The sequence below is a fragment of the Harmonia axyridis genome, chromosome 1, assembly GCF_914767665.1.
Source record: "Harmonia axyridis chromosome 1, icHarAxyr1.1, whole genome shotgun sequence".
NCBI classification, from domain to species: domain Eukaryota; kingdom Metazoa; phylum Arthropoda; class Insecta; order Coleoptera; family Coccinellidae; genus Harmonia; species Harmonia axyridis.
The window spans coordinates 5,806,522-5,832,666 of record NC_059501.1 but is presented as its reverse complement, the minus strand read 5'-3'; the positions used below and the strand labels follow the sequence as shown (position 1 = coordinate 5,832,666).

Here is a 26,145-nt window from a genome sequence, read left to right as displayed (position 1 = left end):
ATTGAATACCTTCGAAAACAATGCCCAGTATATTCCTTCGGATTAGACAAATGCAGAAAATGGACAATAAATCTTGCAACACTACCTATGGTATTCTAAGCAATAGTTTGCTTCATACATTTTCCTGTTTTATATCCAATAAATGATAGTGGATAATCGCAATCATTATCTGATCACCTCTACACTAATCAAACCCTCAATAACTCTTGATTTCAAAAATTTCCGTACACAACATTATCTTACTAGTTGGGATTACCTATGACTTGAGCATACTCATTTGTCTCTCACGACAAAGGGGCAGGCAAGTAATGCCATCCTGCTAAACATTTTTGGGGTCAAGAACATTTTTCCACTATAGGGCATACAAGTGATAGCTTTTGTATTTTACTGTTCCTGCGTAACCTGGCCCTCCTAGCAGAAAAACTACTCGATGATTCATCTAGACTACAATCAAGCAGATTTTCTTTACTTTTCAACATCTCAATACCACCCATTGTGCCTAAATAATTTTTATTTACCTACAAAGCAGCTAGGCTAGTCTACGTAGACGATATTTTCGCGATTGTCAATGAAAATTTTCACGTAGAAAAGTTTATTGATTTCTGAATGGAAAATGCCTTTTTATGAAGTTCACGTTCGAACTGGAAATAGTTTATTTCTAATATATGAAACCCAAAAATCCTCATATCCTGAAACTACAATTTCCCAAAAATCATCTCAACTCCTATAGAACTCAGCATTTCCGAAAATTTCCACCTTCCACGAATTCCATCAAAGCTCCAAAACCTCCCCCTTCTATAATTTTCAACTCACAACAACAAAATCAGGACAAACTGGCAATTCCCGTACAATTTAAGCATAATAGAGATAAGAAAAAGGCGAAATAATGATGGTTGGCATAGCTTTCAGAGGGAGAGGGCGATAATGACGTGCATTGAATACACCAGGGATGGCGTTGAGGGGAAAGGTTCCTTCAAAAAGGAGCGCAATGAATAAATAAACATGCCTACATCTTCAATGGAGGACTTACAAAGAGATGCCGGAGCCGGAAGGAGGAATATTTAAAACTTACCACAACCCCTCAACACATCAGGCGTTTAAATAAATATTTTTCAGCTTTTTGGTGAAGCTTCATTGAATTTTGGATGAGGAAGCAAAGAAAAAATGGTTGTTTAGGTAAGACGTGATGTAGAACTACTGAAAGTGACACCTAAAGTTGCACATAGCATATATGGGTGAAACAGGCATAAACTGGAATTTTTTATGTGACTTATTAGATACTAAACTTCATGATGAACTTCAAGAGGAAAGTCAGAAGGTTGCTTTTGGAAATGTTTATAATTTTATAATTGTTTTTTTTTTCTTTTGTACATTCATTTTATATTTGTAGGTACCAATTCTCAATGAAAATAGCGTTTTGACATCCGCCTATTTGATAAATTTAAGGTAGAAAATAGTTCCAGCCTTCACAATTCAGGCGTATTGTCTATAGGTAGATAGATATTTTTAATCTCAAAAACCATGAATTTTAGCAGACCAAAATGAATACTTTTTATTTGTAAAATATGAATATGGATGAAGTTATTGCGAAACAAGTTTGAAGGGAGGCTTTTTTTACCCCTTTGAAATCATAGAGGAACACCACCAAAAAATTTTTTGAATGCTACGTGGAAAATGAACATTTCTCATTCCCCAGTTGCGTATGGAATATTATTTATTAAGTTCTAGGAGGATAAACACTCAGCTAGGAATTTAAAGAAAATAGGAAATGAAAAATTGATTAGCGTGATAGTTTGAAAAAATTAAAAATGCTAATGCTATGGAAAATGTTACAACTTCTCCTTTTAACTAACAAAGAACTCGGTTGTTATTCTTAAACCTCAAATATTATAATACTCGAATGTATGAAAAAATAATAAGGCTACTCGATTTATCTTCTGAAAATATCAGAAAGGTATATCAGGTATGTCTCATATATTTTGTTTGGAGTATAAATAAGTATTTTTTTATATTGTTTATGAATATTTATTCGCTTTTATCAATATTAATAATGCCTACTTCACAAAAAATTATGCGTTCCCTTGAATTGAGGTATGCATACTACGATTTTATGTAAACACAGTTTACACAGTTTTGAGAAGATTGCACATTAATCTATTCCTTCATATTAATTTTTGAATCAGAAAAAGTAGACACATTGGATAGTTCTGCTACAGATTATTTTATGGATTGATTGTATAACAATATTATTCCAAAGGAAGAAAGCTCTCATATTATTAGTTCATTTTCGTGAAAAAATCAAATAAGAACTCTTTAAAGATGAATTTTCTATGAAAAATCAATTACTGTAATCTTTAGCTTCTTCCTGTATAGTTCACGTGAAATTAAAGGTTATACGAATTCTCTTTAAGTACATTTAAAAATTCAGTAATAGGTATATTAATATCAACCGTTCCAAAAAACGAGATCATCCAGAATCATACATTTGACATTATCTACTACAAAGATCCAAAAGAGTACATAAATTCAATGGAAAAATTCATTGTATGAATTCATTCCTTATTTTTAACAAAATGCAAATTTATTCATCATACTGATGCATTTTTTCATTGCATCAAGGGCCAACTTCCATTCAACCAATAAAATGTTCATAAAACATTATAATGTAACAAAAATAATGTGCGGTGTTAGCAGACTGATTGAATGATCAGTAGAAGTTAGGAATATTACAATAATTCCAGCTTTCACTGAAAGGAAGTACTCTACGAGTCTTTTCATGAATTTTCACAAAATTAGATTTTTGCCTCTTCTGTAATGATGTAAAAATACATCATTGCTTTGTAGGAATTCCATATCATCAATTATATTGCGAAAAACAAAAAGTTACCGAAATTATATTTTTTTTCCATCCGAAAATATATTGAAATACTACAAGGTAGATTATTATTTCAGGAAATTTTGTGAAAATCGCAAAAAATTGGTGATTTGTAATTATTTCGTTTTGAACAGAGCAGTCGTGTGGTGGTCTTCCGTTTCAAGTAAATAAATTTCAGTCTATTGAAGAAAAGTAGTATACCTATTGTATCAATGAAATCAAGTTGATGATTGCCATTCTTTAATACAATGAAAAAATTTATTTTTTATTGTTCGAATTTTTTCATTTCATTATATATTTTTTTAACTATATTATGTGATTTCATAGCTACAAAAGCTCTTGTATTGTAACTTGCAAAGTTATCGAATAAGAAAACTTTTAAAAGCTATAACATGAAAAAATGGACGGTAAAATATTCCTAATTTTTATGAAAAATCAATTACTGAAATCTTTCGGATAAATTTGGAAACACTAGGTTAAGTTGACACGAACTCTCTTCAGAACATTATACAGGGTGATTCACCGGGATTACCTATTAGACGTTTATGGAAAACTAATCATAATTTTGAGCTGAAAATTTGCATATTGGGGTTTGAGGCAATGATCTTTCTCCCTCGAATATTTTCAGATCTTTACAACTTCCAGTTATACCGGAAACAGACTACTATTTCAAATGACACATTCAGTATATTATTGCATCATTAGATAGCTTTTTTGATGGAAATTTCGGCAATATGCCATACCTTGGGTAAAATACCAACGGTTTATGAGTTATTGGAATTATAAAAAAAATAGTGGCGAAGAGGACTCACAATATTTCAGCAGAAAAAATTCCAAAAATTCTCTCTATTTTTCGATTCTACAAATACGTATTATTATAAGACTGTTTGCGGCTTGGACCAAAAATGTACAGGGTGTTTATAAGAAGATCATGAACTTGGATAACTAAAATTCATCAAAATCAAAAGATTTTCAGATTATAGCCTATATTTTTTATTTTTTCAGTCGATTCTACGTACAAAATAGTGGGGGTTACTTCAGCAAACCCTCTACCTAAAATAAGTACTTCAAGAGTTATGGAGGAAGAACTTTAAATGAGGAAAAACCGCTAATTATAACTGTCTGAATAACAATCTGTGACTTCCGTAAAACACAGAGAGAAACTAAAATTCGATTTTTGGATGAATAAATTTCACATTGATGGATTTTAATTAATTTTTTATTGGGTTTGTTGAGAAATCCATAAACCAATACAATTTTCAATTACAAATAATTCATTACAATTCTTGATATGTAAAATTTAGTTATGGAAACATCGAATTTTAGTTTCTTTTTGTGTTTTTCGGAAGACACAGACTATTATTACGTAGTTGCAGAAACGAAAAAAAAATTTTTTTCAAAATAAGCTTTTTCTGCTAAAATATTCCAAAAAATGTGAGTCCACGTCGCCACCCTTTTTTTATTAGAATCCCAATAACTCATGAACCGTTGATTTTCTACCCAAGGTATGGCATATTGCCGAAATTTCCAGTTGTAGAGATTTGAAAATATTTTAGGGAGGAAGATCATTGTCTCAAACCCCAATATCCAAATTTTCAGCTCAAAATTATGATAAGTTTTTCATAAACGTCTAAAAGGCCATCCCGGTGAATCACCCTGTATAATTTAGAAATAGATTTCAACTATTTAAAAAAAGAGATCATCCAAACTAATTTTTACTGATCATTTCACAACACCCTGTACATAACAACGAATAAAACCAACTATCGTTCTCCTTCAATAATCCACAATCCTATACACAGCATACACAATCTCTGAACCCTTCAATTTCTCCAATAAACTTAAACACCTTTCTTCACCCCGACCGAAGCAAAAAAAAAATTGACCACAACCTTTTCGGATATCCCCCGCACCCCTTCTCTATATACCGTCTGTATATTCAAAACGGACGGACCTAGACAAAGGTATCGCAGAAAAAAATGGCCTACTTTCTAGCGATCCTGAATGAAGAACGAGAGAAACTTTCCTCAATACAATGAACAAATTTATTTTTCAATTTTTTCAATTCATTAAATATTTTTTTACCTATATTAGGTATGTGATTTCGTAGTTACAAAAGCTGTTGTAGGTATTGTAACTTGCAAAGTTATCAAATAAGAAAACTGTCAAAAGCTATAACTTGAAGAAATGGACGGTAAAATATTCCTAGTTTTCTAATAAAAATCAATCACTAAAATCTTTCGCATCAATTTGGAAACGCCCAGTATAGTTAACACGAACTCTCTTCCGAACATTGTGAAATTCAGTAATGAATAGGTATCAACCGTTTCAAATAAAATAGATCATCTAGAAATAAGACAATCAACATTACTACTCCTAATTTTTACTGATCATTTCACAACACCCTGTACATAACAACGAAATAAAACCAACTCACATACAACTATCGTTCTCCTTCAATAATCCACAATCCTATACACAGCATACACAATCTCTAAACCCTTCCATTTCTCCAATAAACTTAAACACCTTTCTTCATCCCGACCGAAGCAAAAAAAAATTGACCACAACCTTTTCGGATATCCCCCGCACCCCTTCTCTCTATACAGTCTATACCGTCCGTATATTCAAAACGGACGGGCCTAGACAAAGGTATCGCAGAAAAAATGGCCTACTTTCTAGCGATCCTGAATGAAGAACACGAGAGAAACTTTCTACGAAATTATAGACAAGCAGTTTTGAGACTAACCAGTTCGTTTGAGACGCGTTTGGTGTAAAGTGATGGTTGTCTAATGCGATCATTTTGAAATTTGCCTGAATGTTTAGAAGAAGTGATACGGAATTTTCAATTAACGACCAATCTGGATGTGTAGTTTTGATTAAGGTTGGTGTTGAAAGTCGCCGATGTAGTTTGTTGGTAGGAGTCTTAAAATAGAGGTGTTACATCACTGTAGTTCGGTTATGTAGATTTGATTTTCTTTTGAGATGGCTGTGGATTGAATTAGGATGGTTTAAGATTCGTGAATTGATTTTAAATGGGTTAGGATAAGACAGAAATCCATGTGAGTATCGAGCAATACAAAAACAGTAGATTAAATCCATATTTTATTACCTATATGATGTTCTATGGATTCTAATTTCTCAGCCAATAGGTCTACAGATTCTTATGAAGCTCAACAATTGCAACATTTATAAAAATCTACAAGGCAAATAAAAATTTCGAACACTGAACAAATACCTATGTGTTCATTGTATTGAAGAATGGCTAATTCTGAGATAAATATAGACACGTGTGGAAAAGTGTGATTTTTCTTAGAAACTACCTCAAGAAATCTGACCAATTCTACTGGTTACATAATTTGAATCCAGCCTATATCTATTCGATTCCTACAATGAAAAAAACTTCTTCATTTTATCGAGGAATGGTAATCATCAACTTAATTTCATTGATACAATATAATGAAATTTTATTCCTTAACGTATGCCCTAATGCATTGATATTATGAATCTCAGTTCATCAATATTACGATCCTTAGTTGATGTTGAGTGTTCGTTTTTTTGATGAAATATTCATTGGATGGAAAAACTGTTTTCATCAAATGCAAAAAGTCGTTTATTAACTGCTTCGGATAATTTGAATGAACAATAATAAATTATAGATCCATAATACAAAATAAATCATTATAATAATGAATATTTCATTGGTTTAATGGCAGTTGTTCCTTGCTAGAAAAAAATTCATCAATATATATGAAAGACATTTCATTGCATTAATGTTTCTGTTCCTCATTCGAAACTGATGACTGAATTCTTCAATACAATGAACTGTATTTCAACGAATTAAGTACACTTTTTGTTCATTTTATTGATTCTTACCCTGTTCTGAAATTGATGTTGATTGTTCGTTGTTTCGATTGTTTCATTGGATAGAAAAAAAATTTTCAGAAGGATGTATAAGTACATTAACTGCTTCTAGCGATTTCAATGAGTAATACCTAATATATTATATTATTGATACAAAGTTAAACCGATCGAATAATGAACCAAATATTGTCATAATGAACATTTCATTGATTTAATGAAAGTTGTTCCTTGATACAATGAAAAAAAATCATGAATATGATTAACGATTTTTCGTTGAGTTTTGTGTTTCTGTTCATCGGTTGAAATCTAATAACCGAATCGTCACTACAATGAACTTTTTCATTGAATTGCGCCCTTGAAGACCACGAATATATTTATAAAGGTTTTTTTTTAGAGCTATAGAACTTTAAATTGCAATAAAACAACGATGGATTATTCGATTGACATGAATTTTATTTATACGCAAGATAATCTTGTGGCATTACATTTTAATATGATTTCTGGCATATGACCGCCACGTCTGGCTCGGATGTAGTCCAATCTGGACGTCCAATTTTCGATGACTTTTTCTAACATATATATGGCCATATATCGGCAATAACACGGCGAATGTTGTCTTCCAAATGGTCAAGGGTTTGTGGCTTATCCGCATAGAGTAATGACTCTACATAGTCCCACAGAAAGTAGTCTAGCGGTGTTAAATCACAAGATCTTGGAGGCCAATTCACAGGTCCAAAACGTGAAATTAGGCGGTCACCAAACGAGTCTTTCAATAAATCGATTGTGGCACGAGCTGTGTGACATGTTGCGCCGTCTTGTTGGAATCACAAATCCTGGACATCATGGTTGTTCAATTCAGGAATGAAAAAGTAAGTAATCATGGCTCTATACCGATCACCATTGACTGTAACGTTCTGGCCATCATCGTTTTTGAAGAAGTACGGACCAATGATTCCACCAGCCCATAAAGCGCACCAAAGAGTCAGTTTTTCTGGATGTAACGGTGTTTCGACATACACTTGAGGATTAGCTTCACTCCAAATGCGGCAGTTTTGTTTGTTGACGTAGCCATTCAATCAGAAGTGCGCTTCATTGCTAATCGCGATACGTTTTCCGCGCAGAACCATTATTTTCGAAATGAAATTGTACTATTTGCAAGCGTTGTTCAGGCGTGAGTCTATTCATGATGAATTGCCAAACCAAACTGAGAATAAATCACTTGACAGCTGTTAAATCGGTCGCCATCTTGAACAGTTATGCCAATTCAAAGTTATATACCTCGAAAAAAAAAACACCCGTTAGGTATACAGTTATGTGGTGTCCAAGGCTGCAATTGGCACATCCATTGACAAATTATTTGCTTTAGCTTGTTTTTTTTTCAATATTCTTTTCGAATTCGCAATGGCTATGAATCGGTTGAAATTTCCGCACAAAGCTCAAAATATGAACTCTGTCCCAGAAATAAAGTGTTAAAAAAGATAAAATTTTTGGAGGGGTAGGTGTCGGAGAGAAATCTATTGAAACAGTTCGGGAAAGTTCCTTGTTCAAAGACAAATACGAAATAGAGGATTAGCATATTGTTGCCGGAATATACCCACTCCGAAAAAATATAGGCAATCTCAAAAATTTCAGAAAAAAAAACCCTCTGTATAACCTTACAAGCTCTATTTTCAAACTAAATCTATCGAAATGATTTTTCCGCTCTCTGTATATACTCAAGTATAGATGCAACTATCGCCATTTCAAAATCTCCCCCAAGACTAAGAGAGCAACAGAAAAACTGCATCTGTATTCCTTACCCCAACGCAGCCTCCCGCCAATATATTTCTACCCAGACATCGGCATGCTTTCAGCTTAATTGAAGCCCAATTGTTTTATTGACGTTTCATTATTGGTCGCCTGATCCCTGCCAGGCTCCGTCTGATTGATTCCTGGGATGGAAGACCGTATCGCCAAACTCCAAAACAATTCAATCTTCTCTCATCTAGATCCCTTCGGATTAAATTGGACCGCGCCGTCAGATAAACAACCATCTTCGGTCTAATTGAAATGAATTGTTCCTTTCTTACTCTTTCTTTTTCCTTCAGAGGAGTTCTTAATGTGATGTTATTGGTTTCATATGGTGAAGGCGTATGGTTACTTATTTGAAAGATCATTTCGTTGATTATTAGGGATTCACGGCTTGACTTGATCTTCAAGCTACTTCACTTGATATTCAAGCTATTTGACTTGAGTTTTACTCGGAAATAACTCAAGTTCAAGTGAAAAAGTAGTTTTTCAATGTCAAGTATTTATTTATTAGTACTTGACTTAATATTGAAAAACTACTACTTCACTCGAACTTGAGTTGATTTCAAGTCAAGTAGCTTGAATATCAAGTCAAGCCGTGAATCCCTATTGATTATTCGAATTTATTTTGTGTTCATTGAAATGAGAAAAATTGCAACTATTTGCTGTTAATTTTGAAGCCAGCTTTGCCGAAATCCGAATTGAATCTACAATAATTATTTATAATTTCGAAACTATTGAGGATATCCATTTCCGATAAGAAGAAATAATTTCGTCAGCGATTGTTTTTGATTTGATGTATTCTGAAATTAATATTCAGAAATGCCATTGATTTTCAGCTTTAATTGTTGATAGATCGACATTTCGAGCTGAAAAAAAAATCAATAGGAGTATTTGAAATGAAATTCATCTAGGTATACGGTTCTAAAAAAATGGCAAAAAATGTATCGTACAAGAAAGAGATATAATAACCAAAACTTTTCAAATTGAAAGAGATATAGATAATAATAATAATGTTTCATTAGAACTTAATGTGAAATTTTTTAGAGGCGAGATTAACATTCTATAATTTGAGTCGAGCTAGAAAAAGTGCTATTATATGAATACAACACGTAATATATCTACAAAAGACATTAAATTCAGAAAATGACAGATGAAGAAAAATGAGAAACACACAAACGAAATATATATAAGATGTCATTCATTGATCACGTATATATGTCTATATACAGTTATGTGGTCTCCAAAAGTGCAATTGGCGCATGAGTGACTAGGGCTCAAAAGCTCCTGACATCGCGTCAGTGTTTGTTCCTTGATATTTTTTCGATATTATGGTTCAGTTCTTTATAATTCAGATGACGATATCAACAAAAAATGTTGCACGAAGTGGTTTTTCTATAAATAAACGCAGAATCCCCATCACGGAAATGAGAAAGTAGCCTCCTTGAAGCCATCCCAGATACTGAAGTTCATCAGAACTCTGGAACTAGAAGGCGAACTGTAGATGACGTAATGACGAGAATAGCTCTGGAACCCCCTCAAATATACCTAATCTAAATCTAATCCAATCTATCTATCTATCTATCTTCGGTTTTGGAAAGGCTATCAGAACAAACTTTGATGAAATGCTTGATATTTTTATTATCTATACATCAGGTTGCCAAATAAGTGTAAACAAGTTGCTTTTAGACTTTTACTTGAGAAGTATATGAAGCTTCCAATAATGAGATTATTTTAAATTTTTTTCTCAGAATTACTGAATAGTTGAGAGAATAGCATTTTGTGCGAATATCTACCAATGAAAAGGCTACCTTTGAAGATTTTTCAATTTCACGAAACTAAACTTCTCAATCATCAATTCATCACGAAAATTTTTAACTCTTGTGTTGAGTTCACTAAAGCAATAGTTTCCTAATAAAAAATAAAATACAACATTGGTCATAAACGAATCTCCTGTAGGTAGATCTTGAATCAAAAAATCCAGAAGGTGGCTGTCCCGTTTTTGTTTTGTATTTGTTAAAACATGATCACAAAATACCATTAATAATTTTGTTCTCATTTTTGAGAAAATTTGTAGCTTCAATAAAGAAGCTAAAGGACCCCCTTTAATATTCGATTTACCCCTAAAAACTTTCACACTTTCTTGGTTACTGTGTTCACAGAAATATTAGATAATTTTTCTCCAATATTCTTCTTCAGTTTTCTATTATACTCTTATTTCGTAACCATCATCAAATTTCCGATGGCACGAGGCTTTCAATTGTATTTCTACATCTGAATTAAAGTTTTCGACTCGATCCAGACTACAGTTTCGAAATTAATAGGCATACAAAATGTAGAACGGACGAATAGAATCAAATTTGAGGATGTATTCGCCGAACCTTATCGTTTTTGACCATTTCAGGCTCAAAATTCAAAATATTCATACAATGTAACAAAATAAAGAATCATCCCCACGCACAAACTTCACAAGGGATGATTTCAATTCAATCCGAAAACTACCCTCATTTCCAATTCCAACCATACCCAAAAAAAAAAACTACCTGACGGTCCCAACATCAACCCCTATTATACCCTCGCACCAAGATGGCCGTCCCACCCCGCGTCCGAGATATGTCAGCGGCGGTTGACGGGGCTCCGTACACTCAGTGATCCTAGGGGTGGGGGTTGTCGAGGGTTGCCTGTACTGGCTGTTCGGTTCTTTCGCAAGGCATTGATCTGCCCTCATTTCTCCCTACAAACGTCATATAGACGTCTGGGACAGTTCGCGCCCTCCCCTCTATCGTTCGTACACCGATAGACGTACGCCACTGTTCCCGAGGACGGATATATTATCGCGCCGTTGAAGATGTCTGAAGATTTCTGTTATCTCTCGGTGTTTTCGCTTGACCTACGACGTTTAGCAGAGGTCGCGGGTTGATTTGAATGTTTTACGACCGTTGGAGGTTTGACAGTTGACAGTTCGAGAGGCGATGATGAATAATTTTCGCTTGTAAAGGGTACGAAATTGATGTTAAGGGGGTTGTTACGCTGTCCAGACGTGTGTTTTGAGTAGATCTTGGATATTTCACCAGACAAAATTGAGAAGACATCGTTTATTAGGTTTATACCTATGTCTTCTGAACGAATGACATAATTTCGATACATTTTTCTTATATCTACGGTTTTATCGTATAAGTTTGATTATTATTTTCAATGTAAATATCAATATTAAATCATTGGAATAATCAAGAATTTCATTTTTTCTATAAACATTCAGCAAAAATTATGAAAATAACTAATATCTATATGATTACTATGGTGGGCTATCGAAATGTGCTTGTGCTTTTTAATTTCATTTAACCAAAATTATTCGAAAAATGATAGATTCTCATTGTCCTTCTTTGCAATGAAGGAGATAATCAGGAAATTTCTCTTTTCCTTCGTGACAAAATATTTATGATATCATCCCTTCAATAACTGATTTTTCGATGTCCTAAAGATATGTTGGAAAAAAATTCAGGGTGTCCCAATGAAAATTTGAACCACACCTCCCTCCCAGAACTCAGAAACAAAAATTTGTAGAAGATTCAAAAAACAGATTAATTTCTGTATTGACGTGGATGAATTTCCATCATGAGTTTGTTCCGAAAAAAACCCCCATGGAGGTGAAATTAACCCTCAACATTTTTGAATAGGGGGTTGAATGATGGGGTTAATGCCACCTTCATGGAGGTGATTTTTTCGGAACAATCTCAAGAAGGAAATTCGTGAATCTTCGGAAATTCTTCGTTTCTGAGTTCTGTGGGTTGAATTTTCCTTGGGACATCCCATATAGTCGAATGTGTTATGTAATTTTTTGAAGCGAGCGTTTCAAAAACATTCATTACTATGTTTTACTCGAATGATCTTCTACGAGTGAACTCTTATTTTATTGTTCAACAACTTATTGTTGAATTTTATTCAGTATTTATTTGAATTTTTGAGAAAATAAAATAGTTCAAGATAAAAACAGAGCAAAGGACCGAGTCCGAAAATAGTTATTCTATTTGTTTTAGTAGGCAGCAAAGTAGTAGATTGACTGCCGAGGCTGATAGAGAATTCAGCCAAGGCGGTCAATTTACTTTGCTTCCGAGTTAAACATATAATTTTTCTTCGATTGTTTAAAATGATTCACGTAGGATATTATATTTACAAATTATTACAATTCCCACAATATTCTCATTTTTCCTGTAGTGATAAATTAAAACGAAATTTGAAAATTGAAATCGCAATTGTTGGAATAGTTGGTTGCTATGGAAATGTATGAGTCCATTATAATTATAGTCACACAACCAATGAAATATCTGACAGTTTTTTGGAAAAATATCGGATATATTTATATTTTGGACAGTGATAACGACTTAGAAGTACCTACTTACTCCTCCAGAAATAAGTATAAGGTGACAAAAAATATTGATTTTCAGAAAATGTCGAAAGTTTTATTCGCAATGAGAATAATCACTTTGCTGCCTAGGCAGGAAAAGTAATATTTTGCTGATTAATATCAGATCAAAATCAATATTTGCTGTCAATCAGAGAAAAACAATTATATTTGAGTAAAAACTCACCATTTTAATCCTGAAGAACAGAAAGCACATAATGGAATTTTTGTTGATATATCTGAAAAGAAACAAATTATCATTTTGGAATATTCGATCCTGAAGGTGTTTTGAAAAGCAAAATAAATGTTAATATATAAGAAACATCTGAATTTCAATTCGGAATTTTCAACTACATATTTTGATTATTAAAAGTAAAACTAGCAGCCTGAAAAATTTTACAATTTATATGGGTATTATGATATTTATTTGATTCCATCTGATTCGAATGTTTCCTGCTTCAATAATATTGCACCATTCCAGTTTTTCAAGTCAAGGATGTCTACTCGAAGAATGACTACTAAGAAATAAAAATTGAACGGTATCTGAGATTAACCAGCTATAAATTCATTTCGACACTTGGTCCACAAATAGCCCACTGGAGAAACGTTAAATATCTCCCAATATTTCTTTCCTTAAACGTACAGGTGGATCAATAAAAAATAACCCCTCCAACGTGTAAATTATTGTACATGAGAAAGTGAGTTCGATCATAGTACCTACTCGTTCAAAATATCACTAGTTTCACTTGAAACATGTTCCACTTTTACTTACAGAGTTATTATTGTCACCATTGTAATGAGAACCGGTGTATATAAATTAGGTAACTCTATTTTTTTATTGGAAAACTTTATTGAGTATATTGAGATGTACCTATAAAATACAATGGGAAGAATGGGTTTAAAATACATATCGTCGGCTAAGAGTGTAAATCTGCTATATCCATAATGAACAATTTTACAGGAGACTAAAAAAACCGTACAGTAAGTGAAATTATAATAATAAGAGACTTTATTCATGAAAATACATTCAATAGAGTTTATTGAATGTATTTTCATGAATAAACTCTCTAATTACACTTACTGTACGGTTTTTTTGGTCTCCTGTAAAATTGTTCATTATGGATATAGCAGATTTACACTCTTAGCCGACGATATGTATTTTAAACCCATTCTTCCCATTGTATTTTATAGGTACATCTCAATATACTCAATAAAGTTTCCCAATAAAAAAATACATCTGCTATGTCCAGCAGATTTACACTCTTAGCCGACGATATATCAGATAAATTTCGATTGATCAGAATTTCAAATAAATTTCATAAATGACAACTCATTAGAAAAACAAGGTAAAAGTAGGCAATAGTTATTTGTTTTAGTAGGCAGCAAAGTATTAGATTGACTGCCGCGGTTGATAGTTCATCATGAATTCACCCAAGGCAGTCAATCTACTTCGCGTACTTGTCCGTAAGTTATATATGTATATTATACAATAATAATTCTTTTTCCAATGTGCCTCAGCATAATCAATAATACCATCAGCAATACTCTTGAAATAACGCTCTGATTGATAGGTATTTCAGATAACATGATTGCTCTTTTTTCATATTTTTATTTTATTGAAAATCTCATCAATCTGAATGATTAAATTGAAAGAAAATCATACTCAAAGTAATAAACATAGATAGAGGGAGCAAATTTATTTTTCAGTTAGCACATTTTGTCCCCAACAAATCGAATTTGACATGAAACGCGCGGAATTGAAAACATATCAGTGAAACGATATTCCACTAAATTTGCGAGTTTCTCCACAAGGAACGCAATTCTTATGTGCCATAGTTGATCAACGTTTCACATCAACTCAAAATATATTGAAATAAATACCTAAATATATCAGAAATTCAGAAAACAAATTTCAAGCGAGCCAAACGACGTGAAACAACCGATGACACTAGGAAATCAAAATTTGCTGAACCTTGGATTTCAGCAGGTAGATACAGAAAATAATAAATATCTGCTTATTATTAATTCGACAATTAGGAGAAATATCGGATTCCAAATATTCAAATTTGCATATTCAATTGGGAATCACTCAAATAAATATATTTCATACAATATAATATACATTCATAATGTGGATTTGAAAATATATAACAATCTGACAACGTATTCTGAACATGTTGGGGATATGTAAAAATTGCGTGTACTCTATCTATGTTTATTACTCTATGATTTCATATTACATATAAAATTCTCAGTTCTTAGATTATCTACAACTGTCACCTATCCTACTGTATACGGAAAAATATCTCCTCACCCTATCCACGAGCCGCCAATGACTTCCACAGAAAAATACCATTGAGAAATACCCGAACAGTCAAAACCGCAAAACCACCCACCACAAATCAGCATCAGAATCTTGCCCAACTCGCGTATACCGAACTCGATGATCCTCTTCCCAAACGGTCCATTCCGCAATCTAAACAGCCTGAGAGAGAAACTGGTTTTCGCCAAGGCGCCATATTCCACTAATGCCTGGGTCAGTTAATAAGATATAAAAACCGATGGCCGTCCGTCCGGACGAGAAATGAAAGTTCCCAAAGCGTATATATACGCTCCTTCTTCATCTTTCCCTTCGTACGTCAAATAATATCGAATGTCGATATGTCGGCATACATCTGCCTTGATGTGTCCATATGGTGGAAAGTTTTTCCAATAAATGACCAGGATTTTGGGCGAGGGTGGACGAAGAGAGGCTTTTACCAAATTGGGATGAATATTGGCTGGGTTGTTTGGTTGGTTATTGATCAGGAGGAAAGAAGACGTATGAGATTATTAGATTAAAAGTTTCTGAGTGGAATTGACGTGAATGACAAGATGGGGTGAATTTATCATTTTCTGAAAGTTATTTACCTCATTTTGCAGTACTTCAACCATGAAAAAAGGGAAGAAAGGAAGATCAAATAGAGAACAACCAAAACCAATTGTCATTGCGAATGAAATAAATAAAATAAGCAATCAGAGTCGGAATAACAACAACATAACAAAGGGTTGATAACACAAACTTTAGAATTTTCTTAGTTTTGTGAGAGTTGTCAAGTTGACATATCTAATTTACCATTCGTAACATCATTTCATGTCCAAAATAAATATTCAGTCGTTATAACCGAGTGCTTGCCATATACTCGAATATTCGATATTTTGGCAAGCACGGGGGTATACGAAATACTAACTGTAATTTGAATAAATAAAATCTTTTTGACAATCATCTCTAATGTTTTAGATGGTTTAAAACGTCACAAAATATTCACCTGAAGCACACGTGCAAAAACTCGGATATTTTCACATCGCATTGATATTCAGTAGATATATTCCGAGTGCTTGACAAATAATCGAATATTCGATAACATGGCAAGCACGGGGGGTACATGAAGCATATTTCTCGAAAAAAATTTCACTCAGTTTTAATTGTTCAAATGCTAATTGTATTCCAAATAGATAAAATCTTTTTGAAAATCATCCCGAATATTTCCGATGCTTTTGAACGTCACAAAAATATTTAGCCAAAGCACATGTGCAATTCTTTTGTTTGAAGTAATCATAACTCAATTAAATCAATATGAAGATTAATTGATAAGAGTAGTTTTTCCTCCACGATTTCGTGCCAAAAATTACCGAGATATTTTCACACCGCATTGATATTCAATTGTTATATCCCGAGTGCTTGACAAATACTCGAATATTCGATAATATGGTTAACACGAGAGGTATACGAAGGCATATTTCCTGAAAAAAATGTCACTCAGTTCTAAGTGTTCAATTGCTAATCTTCCCGGCGTCACAAAAATATTCAGCCAAAGCACACGTGTAAATTCCGGGATAATTGCACGCTGCATTGATATTCAAAATTATTGGTTCGTTGCTAAGTTATTTGTATCATATTGGTTGAAATTTTTTGAGGGTAATAATCTTTAGTATTGATTGATATTTTCATTTTAACGGATGTGTATTATTTTTTGACATTCCCTATAGGTATCATTTGAATTCAGTAGGTTAGGTAATTCAATTATGGAAAGATAAATGCTTCAAAAATGTTTAGAAATTGTTGAAGTGTTTTATCAAAATCAGTGGTGAATTATTTTCAACTTTGGTAAACAGAATTTGGAGAGATGAAAATCCATACAAATTTGTTGAGATATAATTCACTCAAGATAAAGTCAGTGTGTAGTGTGCAATTCATGCTGGTGTCATAAATTATATTTTCCTTCTGTTGTTGAGAGTAATTTGGAGAGTATGTAGATTCAACAAGACGGTGCCAAGTGCCACATAGCGTGTGCATCCTAACAATCGATTCATTGAAAACAAAATTTGGTAATAAAATCATCTCAAGAAATGGTTCACTTCTAGGTCGTGTGACTTTATGATTTCTTCCTTTGGGGATATGTTATATGATAATACAACAGTTGAACGATTAAAAATCAACATTGAACGTTCTTCAGATGAATTACATCCTAATTTATGTGAAAAATTGGGAAAAAAATTGCTTGACAGAATGCAATACGGAAAAATCGCGGATGTCATTTGAATTATTCTCCTTCTTCCCTTTTAACAACGATAGTGGAATCTATGGGTTGAGAGTTATTATATTTTAGGACGCACCGTAATCAATTTGACCAATTCGAACCTCTTCTCAGAAACTTCATGATAAAAAAGAACGAAATCGAGAATATACTTCGCTACTACTACGGTGATACTGATGAATATGATATTTTAAATGACAAAATTGCTGGACCTATTTTTCCATGAGTGTTCATTAGAATACTTTGCGATGAAGATCAGTGTTAAATTTACAGTTATTTTACTTCATCTATTCAGAATTAATGTTAGGGTTCAAAAATATTTAATCAGACGTTCAATAGAAGGCTTTCACAATACTTTTCGTAAAACTTCAATTTAAAGTACCTACGAATATTAAACGTTGTTAATATTGGTATTCTTTCACATCAAAAACGAAACTTGACTGAAAAACACTTACACGATAAAAAATAAACAAGCTCTTAATCCTATAAAATTTCATATGCGCAATCTGAAATATGGCAAATAATATTTACTCGATAACTGCCTACACAATAAAATGTCAGATAATGTATATATGTACGCTATAAATAAAACATGAATGTTATAAGGTTACGTGCGGGGACAAAAAAGATTGCAAAAAATAAAATATCGGTTTTAAGAATTAAGTAGCGTTTTCATTGGAGTACCCCTAACAAACATTTTGAGTTATTGATTTGTCCCTGCTAGTAACCTTATAGCATTTATAAAGGCATATAAGCGTGTGATAACGTTTTTTATTTTAAGCCTAAGCGGATATTAGACTAGAAACAGTGCCTGACGAAATTTTTTTTATCTCAAATAATTAAGTTTTCTGAAAATTCGATTTATTGCAATTTAAATTGAAGAACACATTTCTCAATTAGGTAACGATGAGTGGAAATGAATCTGAACGTTGAAATAAATGAAAAAAAAAAATAATAAAAAAAAATGAATAAAATAACGAATACCTTATTGTAATCATTTTCGATGTTTCGATAATTCAATGGGGAAAAAGTTGTACAATAACTAGATGAAATAATAGATCCCAGGAGTGGGATGCTGTAAAGCCATAGCTAAGCGATAACGAAAAGCTTCTTGTTCTTAGTCACGATATTGGTCGATAAAACCTGCGATGTAGGAATAAATTCATTCATTTGCATTTGAAAAAACCGGTCCTAAGAAAAGTGAAACCATCAAGAGTGAATATTGCATATCGTTGTTGGAAGAGAATTGAATATAATGAAAATTCAAAATTGAAAAGAATCGTAAGTCTTTACATATATTCAAACTCTGGAATTTAGACGATGTGTGAGCCATGTAATAGAAATTAATTAATATTCTGGAAATATAAGTCAGAATAATCTTCCACAAAACTCAGAATTGGTAAAATTTTAAAAATTTTCAGAAGTCAATTGATAATCAAATAGTACTTAATCATTCGGTATATGACATGGATAAGGTATTTGGATACATCCTTGATATTTCCATTTGTAATTCATATGAGGTATGAAGAATTTTCCTACAATCCGTTGAGAATGGCATAGAACATATTTTCAGAAAATTATTTGCATGTTACTTTTTAACGGAAATGGATAAAAATATCTTGCTTGAATGAACCCAAAATATAACGGGTAATCATTGATTTCATGGTTTCAGGCGCTTTGAGCGCTTATTCATTCATGAAATGTATAGTGTTATAATAAGTTATAAGTAGAATAATTTATTATAATGAACTTATATATACCAATTCTAATCTCACGACGTATTTTCGAATCTCCAGTTGTTTGTTTTTTATATAATTTCTCGAAGTATCGAAATGATATATAGGTAGGTATTGCCTAAGTATCCATATTTTTTATTGTATTCATATTATTATAGACAAATTGTCAATTTTTGCGAACGAGGCAGTGTAGGCAGAATTATTCTCTACTATAATTTTGAAACATACATTGTATATCAGCTATTTTGCAGGTGATGCCTATGTTCAAACCACATTTTCTATATTAGAGATAATATAATAGTACCTAGATATAAAATTTAAACATTTTTATTGAATATTCTAATTAAGTTCTTTATGGTTTTGGTGACAAGATTAATATGAAGTTCCGCAACAAGCTTAAAATTCATTTTATACATTCACAAGCAGAATATAAAATCGGTCAGATCAGTTTCCATATTGAATATATGTTTAATTTAATTAATATCAGTTACTAGGAGAGGTGAAATAATGAAAAAATATTTTACTGACATGTAATCTTTTGGTACATGAGTAATTTCGTAAATTAGGTTTTCTCATTTTCTGGAATAGAATAATCAATACGGTGGATAAAAAGTGTTGGACTCGATTGCTGTTGTATTTTACGCAAAAAATATTTTCAATGAATTAGACACACAGTTGGACAATATTTTAGATAAATTAATCAAAATGCTTTTTATTGGAACTTGAAAAACAAATGGTTACAAATGTGATAGAAAAATTGGATACAAGTTTTAATCTTACATTCGAGAGAAAATACTGATTTGATTGATGCAATATTCGAATATTTCGCTGGTAGAATAATTGAGACTTTATTCTTCACTGACCTCTATTGAAAATATAACAAAATATTATCAGTTTTGATCGAGGTCAGTGAAGAATGATGAAGTAACTATTATTCTTGCAAAATTGCAAAGATTCTAAAAGTGGTTCGAACGTTAAAAAAAGTAAACTGATCTGCAGAATCTATAAAAGCTGCTTCTATCACTATAAGATCGATTATACAGAATAAATACAGTAAACTTCATACGATATTTTAAACTTGTTGGTAACAATAGAAAATAAGAATCACCTAACCTAACCTAACCAAACAAATGCAAATTTCGAGTTAAATGATTTTTCACGACTATCCTTCGCTTGAAAATTGACTAGAGATATTCACAATACAAAAATTGGCTATATCAACCAGTCTTCACTACAAACAAACAACCAACATAAAGCACACCAGAAAACAATTACCAAAATAGCCGAATGTTACAATAGGTTAGGTATTACGTCCAAGAATTGAGGTTAGGCTCGACAACATCGAATTACCGCTTCGTTCACGTATCGATCCAACCGATAATTGCATATCAACCTTAAACCTTTGCGACAATCGCAAAACCAACTAGTAGAGTCGATAGAAACGCAAGGTTAACAAGCAGAAACGAAAGCCCGACGAAAAAGCCGGCCTGACACCGGTAGGCAGCGTCCGGGTGGGGTACACAACAATGTAATCATCGGACAATGGGTCAGAGGCATAGATGGACACGCTCGCGCGTTGCATGCATGCAAGATAAGGCTGTCGTCTGAAGCAACAAGCAGCTGAAAGCCTAGCGCGCCGCCGATCGTGACGCGGGGTAGCGCTCTTAAGTTAGGGGCCCTAATTAGCTAAATGTAGGTTAGGTTGCTCACCTCTTCAAAAGCAGCCCGGGGCTGTCGAACACGACAAATGACTGTCACATCACCCTGCACCCGTAGCCGGGCTATAACCATAGGTATATGCGGATTGCATACAGCATATAGGAGGGGCACCAGCGCAGACGTATACATCTTAGTGTTATGGCCGCTACTCACATTGGAAGATGGGCCATCAAGCAAGCCGTGTACCGCCGCACACAGTCGGCTCGATGCTGTAGCGATTGTAAAAGTTTTAGGACACTCTTTGAACGAGCGGCGGAGCGAACCCCCTATCGGTCGATACAGGGGCGGCGACTACGGTGGTGCAGTGGCGGCATGTGCATACGATGTGGCGTTGCAGGACGACGACGGCGGCGGCGGACGGACGTCGTTGAAGGTCATGAGGGGGGGTGGTTGATTGGATTTGGGGGATTTTGTAATTCTTTTTGGTGTTAATGGGATATGAGTGGTTGTCTTGATCGGCATTATTCGTAGAGGGTTGGATTTCGTTCAATACTATCGATTGAGAACTTCTGTTATGAAGGATGAAACGCTTTATGTAGATGTTATTTCCAAAACCGGAAAAACTAGAATTTTTTTAACTAAACTGATATATTGAGATCCTTATTACAGCATATACTGTACACTCTTAGAATATTCAAATATCGTTCATTAACGCATGCACCAATGAAACCAATATCGATGGTGAGATTCTCCAAGAGATTCAGAGGAGGATTTTCAATTCTTTGAATTGGTGGAAGCATGTTAGAAATCGAAATTGTCCATAAAATAAATCAGTGGCGACGCCAGCTCTCAAAAACAGGTGTGGCCAAGAGGTGACCGGATTTTTTTTTGAGGGGACAAAGTAAAGGGAAATTATAGTTCTGCTAATATTTTAGTCTTGGTATGTCAAATTTTGGCATCACCACTGAAATAGGTAGTAACATATTCCATGAAGAAAACATGTTCCTTCAGCTGAAAAGAATACTGAGAAAATTTTTGCACGTTATAGAATCAATTTGATTCCTTCGGTTCTGACCTCACAGTAATAAAAGAGAGCTTATGTCATTTTCAGAAAACAAATCTTGTCCCCAACATGAACTATCAAATTTGACATGAAGCGCGCGGAAATGAAAACATTATTGTACGATATTTCACCCAATCCGCGAGTTTCTCCACGAAGAACACACTTCTCATGTCCCATATGGTGAATCAACGTTTCATATTAACTCAAAATATGTTGAAATAAATACCTTGATATATCAGAAATTCAAAAAACAAACTTCAAACGCGCCAAACGACGTGATATCACCGATGACAGTAGGAGAGCAAAAGTTGCCAAAACTTGGATTTCAGCAGGTAGATACAGAATATATATAAAATCCTTAGTTCTTGTATTATCTACTACAGTAATCTAGCCTACTGTAAGGAAAAATATCTCCTCACTCTATCCACGAGCCGCCAATTATTTCCACAGAAAAATACCATCGAGAAATACCCGAACAGTCCAAAACCGCAAAACCACCCACCACAAATCAGCATCAGAATCTTGACAATTCGCGTTTACCGAAGGCAGAAAAAAAAATTGAAATGAATACCTAAATATATCAGAAATTTAGAAAACAAACTTCAAGCGCGCCAAACGACGTGATATCACCGATGACACTAGGAGAGCAAAAGTTGCCAAACCTTGGATTTCAGCAGATAGATACAGAAAATAATGAATATTCTAGGTACTTATTATAAATTCGACAATTAGGAATTATATCGGATTCCAAATATTCAAATTTGCATATATAATCGAGAATCACTCATGTGAATATGTCTCATTCAATATAATAAACATTCATAACGATATAGTAAAATTGTGGATTTGAAAATATATCACAATCCGATAACGTAATCTAACCATGTTGAGGACATTTAAAAATTACGTTTACTTCCTTTATCTATGTTTATTATTCTATGGATTTTCCTGAGGATTTCTAGAGAATTGTTTGAAATTCTTATCTCAAAATCGGTAGCACATACGACAAAACTACAAAAAACCAAAAAGTGTAGTACTGGACCATAGTTTCATTTTACTTTTTTCTAAACTAGAAGTGATTCATAAAAAATGTTCTGCAGAAAAGCAGCAGGTACCGTTCCAGAGAAAAAATCACCCTGTATTACTGTTATTACTCTATGGTTCTGAAGATGCTATCAACACGAAGCTTGTAATTGTTAATCTATACAGGGTTTTCTATAAGCTCTATGACAGACTTTGATGTGCTCCTTCTGACATTTTTTCTTATAAATGTACAAATAAGAATTTGAAATGATTTAATTCCATCTTTGAGTTAAAAAATTCCGACTAACAATATATAATTCATATTACCTGTGAAAAATGACTACTACGTTGTCAAGTTGTTGAAATTATGATAAAAACCAAAAGTTAATAATTTCGGAACATAGGTTTTATAGAAAAATTTCTGCTTATAATCACCCAAGAATGAACGCTCTTAAGTAAAATTATCTTATTCTGAAAAACCTTGTATAGACTTCGTTTGAGTAGAAAGAGCATTCAAAAACAACTTGTTAAATTATAGCATTGGGCTGTAGACAGAAATCTTTCAAGTATTGTCAATTTCAAAGTTTTGGGCAAATCCAGATTTCATAAAATATCGTAGAAACAATGGGATTTGCCTGTTCCTATGATTGATATTATCTAAATGCTCACCGATGGGATTATTCCTTAATGTGAAAGAGCTTCTCCTCATTATAAACTTCGATTCATTTATATTCAATATTTTCCTAAAACTTCGTTTTCTTTCATTTTCATCATCTCTGTTAGCACTTGACTGATGAGACATCATAAATCTATAACAGAGAAAATATTCAATATCATCACCAAAATTCGATAAAATAACTCAATATCATAACTGGTATGAAAAATGTGAATAAATACCTTAAAAACAACTATCTGGAGAATCTCGTGAATAATGACTTATTCACGTGAATCTCGTATTTTGCAAGTCAGTATCACAGACTAATAATAATTCAGTTCACCAACAATCATCGATTGGTAGGCGGGGTTTAGGAATTTCTTCAATCTATGATCAAGAGTAGGTAACTAGAATAGTGAAAATTCAATACTGTGGTTGGTTTTCTGTGCTATGTCATCGAATGATATAATCATCGAATCGAAGTATGAAATCAGGTTATCAGTATATCCGAATAGTAAGATCGCAATTGACTTGAATAAAAAGTGGAATTACTGATGTGTCCAAGCGATCTTGAAAAAGATTAAGAGGCTTTTTCAGTTATCAGACCTCCTGAGAGGGGAAATTAAATTTGATTTCAAGGAGATCGGACGATACAGTTATTGCATGACTTGATATACAGGGTGTATATTGAAAAATATTGGATGAAATACCACAGTAGGTATATGACAACTTGAATTTTTTCAATGGTTACTTCAACAACTTGCACAAAATAATAGAGTTATTTCGCTTGTTATGTGATCCCACTGGTTTATTTCACTGAGGACGGTATCAGCAAGAATCATAATGAATATGTATGGGCACTGGGATTAGAACAAGATGATGTTTTAGTGGTACTTTTGGGGTGGGATTTGCAACAATGATTTGATAACCGTAGATTCTAAAAATGATCGTTCAAATGACGATTTGTTTGAAGCACAATCTTTTTGACTCCATTGATGGTCAAGAGTTCAACATTATTGGAAATATGTGGTAACATTCCGATGATGCATCACCACAACTAGAGAGATAAGATGCTGCTTGGTTAAATGAACATTTCCAGAATAAATGGACAGGTCAAAGCCTTTAACTCTTTGACTCAAAGGGGACAAATTGACTAATGTCATGGCCACTTCGTTCACCGCATCTCAATCCGTTAGATTTTCATTTATAGGGACAGATGAAGCAGCTTGTAGATATATAATGTTGAAATCAGACCTCATCAGCAATTACTCGATAGTATTTCAAGAAGCATGAAAAAATTTTAAGAAATATCCCAAATCCGAGCCCAAATCTGATTTTCCGAGTAAAGGGATCGTCATTTCGCCGATGTGAGGCTCACTTACGTTCAAGCCGAAGGTTGACATTTCGAACAATTTTTATTGTTTACCTTTGAGGAAAGTTGAAACAATATTAGAAGTTCAATCATATTTTTGAATCATCAAAAAAATATTATTTTTCAAATTGGTGCAATTTTAAACGAAAACAAATCGAACCTATGTTCGTTGTAGTAAAAATATGTTCAAAATGAGTGCAGGTACCATATGTCAAAGTTTGTCCAATTTGTAGACCACCCTGTGGGGAATGAAAATGCAATGTTCGTGTTGGAACAATACCCTGTATATAAAGGTATCCATATCCACTGAAATATTAGGTTATTTTTTATATTCTTTTGGAAATTGCTAAGGATCATGACGCAACGATCAACATGTTGCACGAAGTTTAAAGTAGTTAGGTACATAGTTTCAAAAATTCTTTGAAATTTACAAATTTTTTGAAATTCCACGTAGGTTATGAAAATGTCATAATTTCGAAGAGAAAAATTATCCTCAATATCTCCCAACCTTACATAATTCAATTTCTTGGATGTTTGTATATACTAGCCTTCAAAGTTCATGGATATGATTCTTGAGTTATATATAATAAAGAACAGCCACTAACTTTCTACCTATAGCATTCTATAATTAAGCTTTCAGATTTCTGATTAAATCGTATGACAGATGGATGTTTGATCGAATGTATAGAATTTATCGAAACCAATAGCAAAAAGATCAAAACCTCCATTGTATCCCAATGAAGTTTCATCTCCTCCATTTCATTAACTTCAAAGAACCAACCACCACAAACCCCCCTCCCCACCCCAAAGAAAAACCACGAAACAAACCCCAATTTGTGAATTCATCACAAAAACAACAACAAAATTCTGCGTTTTCAATCTCCAGATAGATATGTCCATCTCACTCTCATTCCTAACAACCCTCCTTGTCGGACTCGTAAATCGCGAACATCCCCTTATGGCGCCCTTCCATCTGTGCCTATGCACACAGACGGAGAATTATTTACCCCAATGGAGTAACTCGAGGGGGCGATTTTGCAAAGTGAACTTGCGGGGCTTAGAATTTACGTAGTTGATTATTCCGTGTATTATTAAGTTCTACGCCCCTGAAATCTTGAGTTAACTTGAAGT

At 33.4% G+C, this 26,145-nt stretch overlaps 1 long non-coding RNA gene across 1 annotated transcript in view; it reads right to left on the bottom strand.

The window, feature by feature from the left end:
- Positions 1 to 21,066, bottom strand: part of LOC123670735 — a 42,749-nt gene extending 21,683 nt beyond the window's left edge. Inside the window, exons 1-2 of the long non-coding RNA XR_006745978.1 lie at positions 20,953 to 21,066; positions 13,117 to 13,168 (exon numbers count right to left, since the gene is read on the bottom strand). This is a non-coding gene — a long non-coding RNA (uncharacterized LOC123670735). The remainder of the gene's footprint in view (positions 1 to 13,116; positions 13,169 to 20,952) is intronic.
- Between the last annotated feature and the right edge of the window lie 5,079 nt (positions 21,067 to 26,145).